At 37.5% G+C, this 13,798-nt stretch overlaps 1 protein-coding gene across 2 annotated transcripts in view; it reads left to right on the plus strand.

Moving 5' to 3' along the window:
- Positions 1 to 13,798, plus strand: part of CNTNAP2 (contactin associated protein 2) — a 758,846-nt gene that overhangs the window by 577,637 nt on the left and 167,411 nt on the right. The window lies entirely within an intron of this gene.

The raw sequence follows: 13,798 nt of genomic DNA on the forward strand, positions 1-13,798 counted from the left end.
ATCTTCACAAATGTAAAAATTAAATTAGGTAATTAAACAAAAGAGACGAATGTGGTGTAGGAATTTCTGACTAAAAGAAAAATATGAGTGATTTATCTTTGGTGAAGTAAGATATGATGTTTTAGACATACCAATAATACTGACAGAAAATTGTATTTGTCTATGGTTTGCAGTTCAGGAATTAAAAAATATTGTGGATGAACAGCAAACAATACACAGGGAAAAGTTTGCTGCAAAAAGTATTAGAAATTACAAAAACAACTGTAAGGTCAATTCTGCTGTTATCATAGGATTGCAGGATATTTTAAATTGGTCATCTGGTCTGTTCCGATAAGTAATGAATTATAGCTTACTGTGATATGATACTGGATATCTGTTCTATATGCTGTCAGAGCATATAGAGGACTCTCTGTCTTGGACTCTCTTGTCCTTAAAATAAACAGATCCCATAAGGAAAAAAAAAAAAAAAAAAAAAAAAGGAATTATATGAAGTAAATCAATGAAACTAATTAAATCCACAAATCATCTCATCAGAGAACTAGAAATACAGGAAGGATCATTTCAGTCACTTCTGCTGAGACAAATTTCCTGCTTTGTACAGGCACTGGGTCTGAATCAAAGCTCATCAAAACCAGTGAGAACTCTTCTGTAGACTCTATCTTCCTACCAGACATTTGTTAATCAAAGCTCACAGCACAGCTGTGGACTTTAGGCTTACTGTAATTTCCATGGAGTTAAGCAAAACTCCGCACTATAAATGCTATATTCTGAAGCACCAGAAATAGTGTATATATAAATATGTATGCAAGTTTATGCTTATTGTACCTTTTCTAGAAGGAAGAGTTTTTTGAACAGTTTTAATACTTACATAAACTAGACATCAGAAATGTACAATTTCCTTTTACTATTTAACAAATACTTAAATCTTATCAACTGGAAATCACCAACTGGAAATGAGTTTTCTTCTGAAAAGGATTAACTAGACTCTTAAAAACTTTATGATAGATTTAATGGGATGAGAGAAAGAGAGTGGAAGGTGCTTTTTTTTTTTGTTTGGTTGGTTTGTTAGTTTTTTCTTTTTTTTTCAGGAAACCCATTACAAAATTGTTTCTCATCAATGTTGGGATTGCTGGCCAGGAATAGCTATACCCAATAAAAGAGGATGCTGTCTCAAATGAATAGTGAAAGATATGAGCCTCAAAAATTGTTCACATGACTCCAATTTGCTCAGATACTTTGCAAGAAATTAAAGATTTTCTTTTATTTTGGTCAGCTTTTCAACTAAGTTACCAAGGGATGAAAAGGAAAGGGCTTAGAACATGACTTAGGTGTTCTTACTCCCTAATTTAGATTAAGGTGGGAAGGAGCTTTTATGTTAAAGACTGGCTTTCTGTGAATGAGAAGAGCTTTGCACCTTTCATGGCACAACATTAAGCAGTGCAAAGACCAAGTGTCTTTATAAATGCAGTTCTATCGCAGCAGACTGCGCTTTGTCAAAGATCACTCATTCATCCATCATCAGCAAATAATGGATAAACAGCTAATTAGCAGTATCAGATGTCATAATCCAGGAAAAGAAATACTCTTTCCAAAAAAGAAAATATTGATTCATTGTACTCAATGATAAGTACTGATCCAATTTCTCACTAATTAAAGTTCATTTTTTGATAAAAATTGCACCAAAATTAAATTCTATATTGAAAGATCAAAGTACAGAATAAACACATTGGCTGCTTTCTACAACTATCTAAGAAATAACTGCTTCACAACAATTCAAGAATTTCTTTCAAAAAATTAGCTCGTAAAACCAAAATATGAAGATTTAATACTGCAGTGCATAATTACTATTTGGCATCTCATATGGTATAATGACTTGGATTGGAAGGGACCTCAAAAATCATCTGCCTGCCATGGGCAGCGTTGCTAACCTATAGATCAGGCACTAGATCAGCTTGCCCATGGTCCCAACAAAGCCACCCTTGAACAGCTTCAAGGACAGGACATCTACAACCTCTCTGGGCAGCCTGTTCCAGCACCTCAGCACCCCTCTTTGTGAAAAATTTCCCCTTGATGTCTAATCTAAATCTCCCCTTTTTCCACTTAAAAGCATTCCCACCTGTCCTATGCCCATGTAAAAAGTCAGTCTCCCTTCTATTTATAATCTCCCTTTAAATATTGCAAAGTGTAATGAGCTCTCCCAGGAGCCTTCTCTTCTCCAAACAAGCCCAGCTCCCTCAACTTGTTTTTGTAAGAGCAGTGCTGCAGCCCTCTCATCATCATTGTGGTCCTCCTCCAGATCCTCTCCAAAGCTCCACATCTCTCCTGTGTTTGGGGCTTCAGTCCTGGATGCAGTATTCCAGATGGGAACTCACAAGGGCAGAGTAGAAAGAGACAATCACCTTCTTTGCCTTATTGGCTACATATCTTTTGATGCATGCTAGTATACAGCTGACCTTCCAGGCTGCAAGTGCACACTGCTGGTTCATGTTAAGTTTTTCATCAGTGTGCACTTTGCCCCTGTGAGTTCCCATCTGCAGTACTGCGTCATCAGCAAACTTGCTGAGGGTGCACTCAATTCCGTCGTTGATGTCACTGATAAAGATGTTAAAGAGCACCGGTCCCACAACAGAGCCCTGGGGGACGCCGCTCCTTACCAGCCTCCACATGGACACAGAACCACTAATCACCACCCTCTGTCTGCAGCCTTTCAACCAATTCCTTATCCATTGGGTGGTTCACCCATCAAATCTGCACCCGTCCAATTTGGAGATAAGGATGTGGTGGGGGACCATGTCAAAGGCCTTGCTCAAGTCCAGGTAAATGACATCAGTTGCCTTCCCTTTGTCCACTGATGCCGTCACTCCATCATAGAAGGCCACCAGATTGGTTAGGCATGACCTTCCCTTGGTGAAGCCGTGCTGGCTGTCTCAGACCACACACTCATTCCTCATGTGATCAAGTATGTCATCCAGGAAGATCTATTCCATGATCTTCCCAGGTACAGAGGTCTATTTTCTTCTCCTTTAGAGGAAAGAACACTGTGGTGGAATTCAGATAGCCATCAGTGGTGAAACCAGCACAGCTGCATACAAAATTGATGAGTTTAGCTCTCAGCTCATTCATAATTATTGTTTCCTTATGCCTTATCATAGAACAGCTCACAGATCAGAGTATATTCTGCTCCATATGCAGCTCCAAATATCTCGAGTGTATGATTCAAAGCTGGAGATTATTTCTTAGGAAAAACTGAAACATTCTGAACTGTGTTACAAACTGCTCTTTACTACCTGATTCAGTCCTTGAATATGTTTCTCTTTCTGAAACAAATATGTCCAGTCCCAGTCCAAAGACAGATTTCCCTGGTAATAGTTTGTTCAGATAGCACTTTGTTCTCTTGGTCCATCAGTTAATCAGACTCTCAGCTACTGGTTTTATTAGGTCAGACTATATAATACTTCTACTCTTCCAGAGACTGGCAGAGTTTAAGACATGAAGAAGAGACAGCAATTGGGGCATGACCATTGCTGGTAATACACAAATGACTACAGTAGGATTTTTTTTAAATGTACATTTGTTATAGAAAATGTAGTGAATTTTAAAAGTTGCTTATTAATAGAAACACTAGCTTGCAGATCTTGCTAGACCTCACTTGCTAAGTATAGAACTAAGTGTTTCATTCTGGCCATCAGTATCTTTTCCCAGTTTCTCTGGAAAGAGATCAGTATCTAAAAGCTAGCAGTGAGTTGTGTAATCAGTCCAAATATACTAAAACTGTCAAATTGCATTATTTCTTCTTATGAAATTAGATATTTTGTAGCCTAATTGGACTAAACAACAGTTCTTTGGAAACAACTGCACCTAATTAAAAGATCACCATAAGTGACTTAGAAGAGAAACATCAAGGTTTTGTATTATTTAGCACAAATTAAGTATATCTAAATGTATTTCAATTAATATCAAGGCAAAATAGTTTATAAGTGAGGAGTAAATGTCTTTATTTGTATCGTATAAATATCTTAAAAAGCACGATTGCTGTGTATCCTGGAAAGGCTATTAAAAATAATCTGTATGGCTCTTCTCAGACTTTCAGTGCAGACAGAACATTAAAAACTAAAAATCAGTATGTCTACTCTTCAGGATCTGCTATCAGAGCTAATACTATTTAACTGCTCTGAAAGTAATGTCTCCTATTTTATGATGTTATCCCACAACACAAAGGTGGGTGTTTGTGATGTGGCAGTAGAGGCTGAATCTTCTTGCCAGTACCTCATCACACTTTATTGCTGTGCAACACATGGCAGCAGAGGGGCAGTCTGACAAAATGGCTTCTGACATGGAAGTGCATGTGAAGAAAAAGTAGATAATTGAATTCCTCCAAGAAGAAAAAATTGCACCCACTGACATTCATTGGCGCTTGCTGAATATTTATGGAGACCAAACAGTGGATGTGCGCACAATGAGGCTGTGGCTGGTGTATTTCAGCAGTGGTGACAGCAACAGTTCATCGCCTTTGCTGGTGCAGATTTTTATGTGTGATGCATGCTCAGGCTCTTGTTGAAAATACCGGTGAAAATGCATAGCTAATGGTGGCAGCTATGCTGAAAAATAGTGTTTTATTGTAGAGAATTTGTTCTATCAAATAGTGATATTGTGCTCTTTGTCTTTGTTGTAGTTTCCATGGAAACAAACAGGACTCGTTACAGTGCAATGTACATCCTAAAGACCATGGTTTACAGTGGGCACTCAGCTATTTCACAGATAGTACCAGAATAGCCAGTATGCTGAAGACTGGTTATCACTCAGAGGAAGCTTTACATGCTGAAGTTTAAGAATTTGATTTGGAACTATTAAACATGAGAAAGACACTTAAAAGCTGGAGCAAGTCCAGCAGGAAAGTTTTGTATGCTAGAGTGGATAACGTCAAAGTATGAGAAGAAAAAGTTGAATATGTTCAAGCTGAACAAGAGAAAGCTAGAGGGAATATCTAATTACTGTCTTCTATTTCATAAGTTGTGGTTTTAGAGAGTGAAGAAATAAACTTATCAGTGAACGTCTAGGGCACAATGAGCATAAATTACAACAAATAATTATAATAAATTACAGCAGAGGAAATTCCAGCTTGTCAAAAGAAAAAAAGAAAATCTTCACTGAGCAAACGTAACCATTGTAACAAGTTGCTCAGAAAGGTTGTGGAATCTGTCTGTGGAGATTTTCAAGCTGTTAAGTATTCTGATATTAATTTGATGTTAGTACTGTTTGGAGAAGCTGTTTGGAATTATCTCCAGACATCCCTTTGATTTTAAATCACTCTGTATTTCTATGGGACTAATGGAGGAAGCAATTTCTCACTAGGAATTGATGGACAGATGCAACCAAAGCATGCTAAGGAGAGAGCTTGACAATGTCACATGTTGCTGTAGAGTTTATAACCACAGACCAGTCATAAAATAATAGCAGTTAAACATAAGAAGAGATCTATAAGATTCAGAACTCATTTAATGACACAAAAAGTGACTGCCCTAAAATACACTTCTAAAAGCAAACAGGAATCTAATGCTGTTTGCAGAGAAATAATGGAGTATTCATCTTATAAATTACCTAGCAAGTACAAGTGGAAAATCGGTCACATTATGCACTAAAGCTTCCAAGTAGCATTCGAGAGTAGCCACTATCTTTTATTTGCAAAGTAGACTATAAAGCCAGAAGGAATTTTTACAGTCATTTAATCTGTCCTCCTGTATAGAACAAGTCTATCATTTTCTATTTACGTAGATTGTGTATATTAGAAAAGATCTCATTTTTAATTATATAAATGTGTAGTGGTAAAAAAAGATAATTCTAGTTGAATTGTGCCAAAGGTTAAAGAAATTCACTGAACTTTATTTCTAGCTTAAAGTTTTCTGGTTTCATCTTCTACCGGTGGGATGATTTTCTATTTAGCTAACTGCAGTGAGAAATTTCATAATGGCTTTTGAAATTTCTGTTTTTCCACTAGATATTTACAGAGTGTAACCAAGTTTGCTTTTTACCATTTTATCCCAGGGCTTTCAGCTCTTTTAACAATTGTCAGAACTCACAGTGCCCTGTGCCTTGTGGAGCATGGACACTGTGGGATAGCCCTCAGATTGTATTGACTACAATGCAGCAGGACAGCACGTTTGCAAAATCCTTGTGATGCACAAGTTGAGGAAAATTCTGTAAGATAAACTAGGGATTCAGGCCTGCTTATTCAAAAAACTGATTTTTCAACCCATCATTGAAATGAGATTCAGATCCCTCCCTTTTTAAACTTTCATTCTGGCAAGAATCCATGAACATGCTGTTTCAATGACAGTCAACTAACAGACCATATAGATAAAAAATACATTATACAGTGTCTTTTCCATGTTTGTTGTAGTCTGTTTTGTTGAGGGTGTATTCAAAATGCCATTTGTTGATAGCTGTTTTCTTTAAACACGTTTAAAATAAATGGTTAGGAGGCAACAGTTTTCCTTATGTGAACTGACCACATTTGTCATAAGAGATAAAGAGAAGATGTAGAGGACAATGTAAAAATGACAAGTACAGAAGTACGCTAAAATTATGGATTTATTGCATAAAGTTATTGCCTGCACCTGATCTGAACACTTGAAAACACATTACTTTCATGTATTGTTATCAAGGGTCTGTCAATTTATTTTCGTTAATATTAATATTGAAGGCATTTCCAAAGCAAGTCAGGGTGAGTCCCAGAGACGACTGCCAGGCTCATACAAAGAAAGCCTATCAAATCATCAGGCAAGTCCATGATGAAAAGGCAGATTCAGCCAGGGTGCCAGTCCATTGGGCCTGAGTCCTAGTCAGAGGTCTGCGCCTGCAACGCAGCTGTAGTGTCAGGTGGAAACACGCCTGAAAGCATCATCATTAACGGAACTCCCAAGGAAAACAAAAAGCTCTAAACGAGCCTTCCTTGCAGAAATCTTTAGGGGAGACACTTTGCTGAATCTTCCTCAGCTTTTTCTAGAGGAGCTCTAAAGTCAGCTGAGGTCTTAGCAATGGCTGTGAAGATAGGAAGATAAACTCCTGGTCCTGACAAAAGAAACTTGTTTAGGAGTATTTTTCTGTTACACTTTCCATTTCAGTTTCAAATAAGCCTTTCTTAACAGATGTCTTGGTTTTGGACCTTCAGTTTTATTGAAGAAAATTATTGCTGTTTGTGTTGCGGAGCTTCCTTAATTTCAATTTGAATATACTCAATAATCCGCCTTCTGTAAGCCTCAGTGCTGAGAATCATCACTGTGGCTGCCATGCATATAGCCAATATCTATGTATGTACGACATGTAATTTGGGGGAAAAAAAGTGGAAAAAATTGTTCTGATTGTGATTTGATGTGTTCTGACATAGAAATATCACTCCTATTATCACTGCTATTGCTCTTAATACTTCAGTGGAGACAAAATGGAGAAGAAGAGGTATTTTGTTTTGAAGTTCCTCAAGAGTCAGTGGAGAAAGAAAATGGACAGCAGTAGCAGCTGCAGCTGCAGCCTCATCAACCAAACTAAAGGCCTGTGCTACCCAAAAACCAATTACTGACTGTGTCCATATTCCATATGAAGTGCCAGATATTACATTCTCATAAGTGAAAAGACTCCTAAAGTCCTTCTGGTTTTTATAATGGCTTTAATTTCTTTCAACTTAAAATATGGGAGCATTTAACATGAAGTACAGGAGTACTTTACCTGGGTTCACCAAAGGGAAAATATGCTTGACCAATCTATTAGCTTCCTATGAGGTCATGACTGTCTGGGTAGATGAGGGAAAAGCAGTGGATGTTGTCTACCTTGACTTCATCAAGATTTTGATATTGTATCCCATTACCTCCTTGTAGATAAGCTTAGAAAGGGTGGGATAGCTGTTAGAGCAGGGCAAAGTCTCCAATGAGTAATTTTCAGTTCTTGTTTTTCGGAAGTTCTTAGCTTTGAAATAAACCGTTCCCTTTAATTATTAAGATAAAATAAAGATTAGAAAAAAGTGGATGGCAAGCAGATGCACACTCATTCTTATCTAGAGCAAGTTACGTGCACCACAAATTTTTAATCTGTATTGTAGGTACTGATAGTATAAAAAAGGAATTAGGCAAATTCATGGACTATAAACAGACACTGACAAGAGACATGCAGAAAAATACCCCCTGGCATCTTGAATGCAGTGTCTGGATGCTGGGGGAGTGCACAGGTAATGAACCACGAGTATCTAAATTCAGATCTATTGCCTCTCATTACCTCTGTCAGGCACAGAATATGGGATGAGATGGACCGTGTTCTTAGCAAGGCTGCCGAAATTATCATCTGTTTCTATTCTTCTCCAGATAAAGTGGTAGGAATGAGAAAAATCTGAAGCAGGAAACCAATGGAAGAGTCTTGGGTAGTTAGCAGTGCTTCTCCTTTGATTCCACAAGCTGAAAAGGGTGCAATTGATGGAGATGAAAATATCTTTTTGCGGACCGTTATTGCAAAAAGTGATATTTTCTAGTGAAGGAAGAATGGTGAGACTGGGAAGAAATGCTGAAAAAAGAAATATTTAATTTCTCCAAGTAGTTTAAAATTAGAAATCACATCTTTCTGTGGATTGTGTTGTAAATGGAACTTCTGAATGCCATGGAGTATCTGTCCACTTTACTCAGTTGCCTAATCTGAACTGCCTTGGTGTGGTAGCATTTTTGTTACTGGAACTGAAAATCTTTGAAACAATAGCTTTGAAGTACTGAAATTAATGCCATTTTAATTAATCAGTTGCATTCAAAAATAATAAACTCCATAGATTTTATTAAACACTCAGTCAAGGATAAAGTGTGCTAGTAAAAGTTACATATTTTGAGAATGATCTGCTATATTAGAAATAAATATATTATTGAATGTCAAGAGTTCTGTTAATACTACATTAACCCTGTCTGGGTATATTTTTGTATGAAATGAAATATTTCATACAGGTACATTTATGGAAAGGGTTGAAAAAGGAATCTCCTTTTCATGACACTCAAAGACCTGTGACAAGGGAGTTATATTAGTTCTTCATTTTTTCCTGAACTTTCTGTGAAGGGGAACGCTTAATAAAAAAAAGCCAAAATGTAATGACCAGGTTCTTTATCTACCTTGACTTAATAATTGCAGAACTCAGCTATCATTATACACAGATTTAAATAAAAGAGCATACATTTTAACCGAAGTCCAGTACTACAAAGAAATTGCAACTACTGTTGACTATATTGCATGTAAATCTTAAAGCCTTTTTTTGGAAAGAGTTCTGAATCACTAAAAATGAAAATTGAATCTGATATTCTGGCCAAACTTCTATGTCCCTTTATGCAATTTAAATGAAATTGGCCATTTTGCCCTTAGAAGTCTATTCTCATAACACAGGTATTATGTTTGGTTTTAGGTTTGGGAAAGGAAATGAAAATGCATCCTGGTCATTACTTGGTGTGCATCAAGTTAAACATTTCCTTCAGCAGTCCTCAAAGGAGAGTTGTTTCATGTTCATGGAGCAGTTTTTTTGTCAAGAAGTTATTCAAACCTATTCAAATATTATTGAAGATCTCCAGGGTAGTCAGTGAGTTTCTCTCCTAGTCCTTCTTATAATGCTATTGCTCCAAAAAGCCTGAATGGGAAAAAAAAAAAAAAAAGTCAGGCAACAGCAACAAAAAAGCTCTGTCACAACTTAAAACTTGTTACTACATTAAGAAAAGGTAATTTCAATAATATAAAAAATGGCTTCTGGTATTCTTGTGATCGATCACAATACACTTGGCAACTTTCACGTGTAACTTTTTTTCTCCAATGTTTTTCCTCCATTGAATTTTCCTTCCTTGAATTTATACGCTTTTATTTCAATATGATCAGTAGTATTGATATTGTAGCCAAATAATTATGAACGATTAAATAATCTGATGTTTAGAATGATATCCATTAGTTATCAGTCTTTGTATTACAGTATATCATAACCCTTTCCAACAGCTTCCAAAATGGAAAAAGAAAACAAAGCCCACATTCTCAGAAAGAAACTGTAGAGGTATAAACAGTGCAAAATGGGAGAAACAAAATGTGGTCGTACATGCTTATTTTTTACCTATTATTTACCTTTCAATTTTTCCATTACAAAGGTTTACTATTTGTTGCACTTTGTCATATTGACATCAGCAATACATCTGCATAGCATTCCTGATTGTGAGCCAGATCCCTACGTAATGAACACTGAAAACAATAGATATAAAAAATACGCCCATCTAAGCTATAACACAGTTTAGATATAAAACTGTATCTCATTTATAATATAGTGAATTAGAATATGCCCTATTTTATCTGTCATTCTGGTCTGTGACACCCAGTACTATAGTCTGTAATCCTGCTATCACTTCTATCCAGTTTACCTGTTTCTACCTCTAAGTAATATAATTTCCTTTTCATGTTTTAACTGGAAGTTTCACTTCTGGATGAAGAGCTTACTGATTGAATCATGTAGTCCTTTGCTTGATAACAAGGATCTGAGAGTCCATCACTGGAGACATTCCAGTCTTGAAGGATGGCCCCTTGGAGAGCTGCAGCCTGTGGAAAGCCCATTCAGGATCAGTTTAGGAAGGATGGCATCCCATGGGAGGGAGCCCATGCTGGAGTAGGGTCAGAGAATAACCATGAAGGAGTGGCAAGATTAAGTGCTAGAGACTGACCTCAGACCCCATTCCCCTGTGCCATTCAGGGCAAGATAAAAACAGTTGGTTCTTTCTGTTCTAGTCTGCTATCAACAGGCAACAAATAACATTAATCTCCATCTACAGAATCTGTTTAATCCATTATGGTAACTGCTCCCTGTTCTTATCTCAAACCCATGAACCTTTTTTTTAACTCAAATTTATTCCTTGTCATTTTGAGAAGGGAGAACAGCGTGTTGGATCTTATAGAGTCATAGAATGGCTTGGGTTGTAAGGGACTTCAAGGACCATCAAGTTTCAACCTCCCTGCTACAGGCAGAGTTGCCAGCCACTAGATCTTGTATTAGATCAGATTTCTCAGAGCCCCATCTAACCTGACCTTGAACACCTCCAGGAATGGGGCATACACAACCTCTGTGGGAAACTTGTTCCAGCACCACACCATTGTTTTAGTAAAAAACTTCCCCTTGACATCTAATCTGAATCTCCCTTCCTTTAGTTTAACACAAATCCCCCTTATCCTATCTCTATCTACCCATGTCAAAAGTTGGTTTCCCTCATGTTCATCAACTCCTTTTAAACACTGGAAGGTCATAATGAGGTCTTCCTGCTGCCTTCTATTTTTCAAGCTGAATAAGTCCAGTTTCTTCAGCCTGTCTTCACAGGAGAGGTGCTCTAGCCCTTCGATCATCTTTGTGGCCTTCCTCTGGACCCTCTCCAAAAGCTCCACATCTTTTCTGACTTTTGGGCTCTAGACATATTACTCCAGCTTGGGCCTCATAAGGGTAGAATAGAAGGGGACAATCACCTCCTTCTCCCTGCTGGCTACCCCTCTTCTGATGCAGCCCAAGATACCATTGGCTTTCCAGGCTGCAAGCGCACACTGCTGACTCATGTTAAGATTTTCACCAACCAGAACCTCTAAGTCCTTTTCAGGACTTTAAGGAGTTCAGAACTCTTAAGGAGTTCTTCGTCCAGTTTGTATACATATCTGGGATTACCTCAACCTAAGTAAAAAACCCTTTGCTTTGCTTTGTTAAACCTTATTAGGTTCACAAGGGCCCACCTTTTGAATTTATCAAGTTTCCTCTGAATGTCATCCCTTCCTTCTGCTGTACAACCACACCACTCAGCTTGGTGTCATCAACAAACTCTCTGAATGTGTACACAATACCATTGTCTATGTCACTGATAAAGATGCTAAAGAGTACCAGATCTAAGACAGAGCCATAGGGGACACTACTCATCTCTGGCTTCCACTTGGACATAGAGCCGTAGGCCACAATTCTCTGGCTGCGACCTTGACCCAATTCCTTATCCACCCAATAGTTCACCCTTCAAATCCATATCTCTCCAATTTGGAGATTAGAATGTGGTGGGGGACTGCTTCAAAGGCCTTGCAGAAATCCAGGTAGATGACATTTTTTGCCTTCCCCTTGACCGATGCTGTCACTCCATTATATAAGGCCACCAGATTGGTCAGAGATGGACTTTCCTTGATGAACCACGGTGGCCATCTCAGATCACCCACTCATCTCTCAAGTGCCTTAACATGTTTTCCAGGAGGATCTGTCCCATGATCTTCCCAGGCACAGAGGTGAGGCTCACCAGCCTGTATTTCCTCAGGTCCTTCTTTATTCCTTTCTTGTAACTGGGAGTAATGTTTCCCTTTTTTCTTGCTGACAGACACAGTTTTTCAAATATGGTGAAGAGTAACTTGGCAACTACGTCGGACAGCTCCCTTAGGGCCCTGGAGGGCATACCATCTCACCCCATGGACTTGTATACACTCATCTCATGAGTTGATCTTGGACTTGCTTCACTTTTATAGTGGGGAGAAGTTTGCTTCCCCAGTTCCCACCTAGAGGTTTGGGTTCAGGGATATGAGGTTCAGGGATGTGAAAATCCTGGCTTCTAGTGAAGACTGAAGCAAATAACTTATTGGGTACCTCAACCTTTTTTTTTTATCCGTTGTAACCAATTCTCTTTTCTCATTTAACAGGGGAGATATGCTCTCTTTGGTCTGTCTCTTCTGATCTATGTATGTGACATGCCCTTGCTTTCACTACCTGTACTTGTTCTTTTCCCTCAGTTTGTCCAGCAGAACCTTGAAAAGCCATTCTAATTTCGTGCCTCCCCTTCCTGTTTTCTTATTCTGAGGGAATAAGAATATCTCTAAGAATACCCATCAGGAAGCTACCACATTCTATCATTAGCTGTTGGAAAGACATTTATCATTACACAACTTGCATTAAACAATCTTTTGAAGGACAGGACTGCATATTTTCATATATGATAGATCATATTGCAACTTGAAAATGCTGTTGTATCATTTACATGCCATGTTCTTTTAGCTCACAATAGTTAGTTCCATGATAGTCAACTCACAGAAACCAAAATGATCAACTTAAATCCCAGATTCTATTACCATACTCTGCATTAGTGCTAGACTGAATGATCAAACTGTGCAGCATATTAACAATATGCTGCAAATTAACAAAATAAAAATCTTCAGTAATCATGAATTTTTCTCATTACTGTATTTTCAAATGTAGTATTTTATATAATACCTAACAATCAAAATCATTTAACAAAGTGCATATTTTAGAGAGTTCTCGGGTTCTTTTCATTTGTTCTTGTTTGCTTAACATATCTGATCATATTTGTTTACTCTCTATCTCTGGAATTTTCTTTAAATGTTTGTCTGAATCTCTCTCCACATATGTCTGAGATAAGTAAATTTATGGTCTAGATGATCTACTTTAATTATAAGGTTCTGTTTTTACAATTATGGATGTCAGTTTTGTGAGATGTGTAAGAGATACATAGACAGAAAATTATCAAAAAATAGAATTTGTTTTGTAGAATTTCATCTATAAAATTTATTAATAAGTGAATTTCATGCTAATGGCTTCATTTGATTTAAGGAGTAAATAGGTTGCACAGCAGTACAGGTGGGGGGAAAAAAACATTGTAAATAGAAATGATTATAGGCTGAGTTCCATCATATTTTCTAAATGTCAAAAAGCACCAAGTTAACTGTATTGCAGTTGACTGAGTTGCTCTCTTGAGGTTGAAGTTAAGCTCATGTATTCTCATATGCTGAACTGGAG

Source organism: Phasianus colchicus, chromosome 3 (assembly GCF_987193195.1).
Source record: "Phasianus colchicus chromosome 3, bPhaCol1.hap1.1, whole genome shotgun sequence".
Taxonomy (NCBI): Eukaryota; Metazoa; Chordata; class Aves; order Galliformes; family Phasianidae; genus Phasianus; species Phasianus colchicus.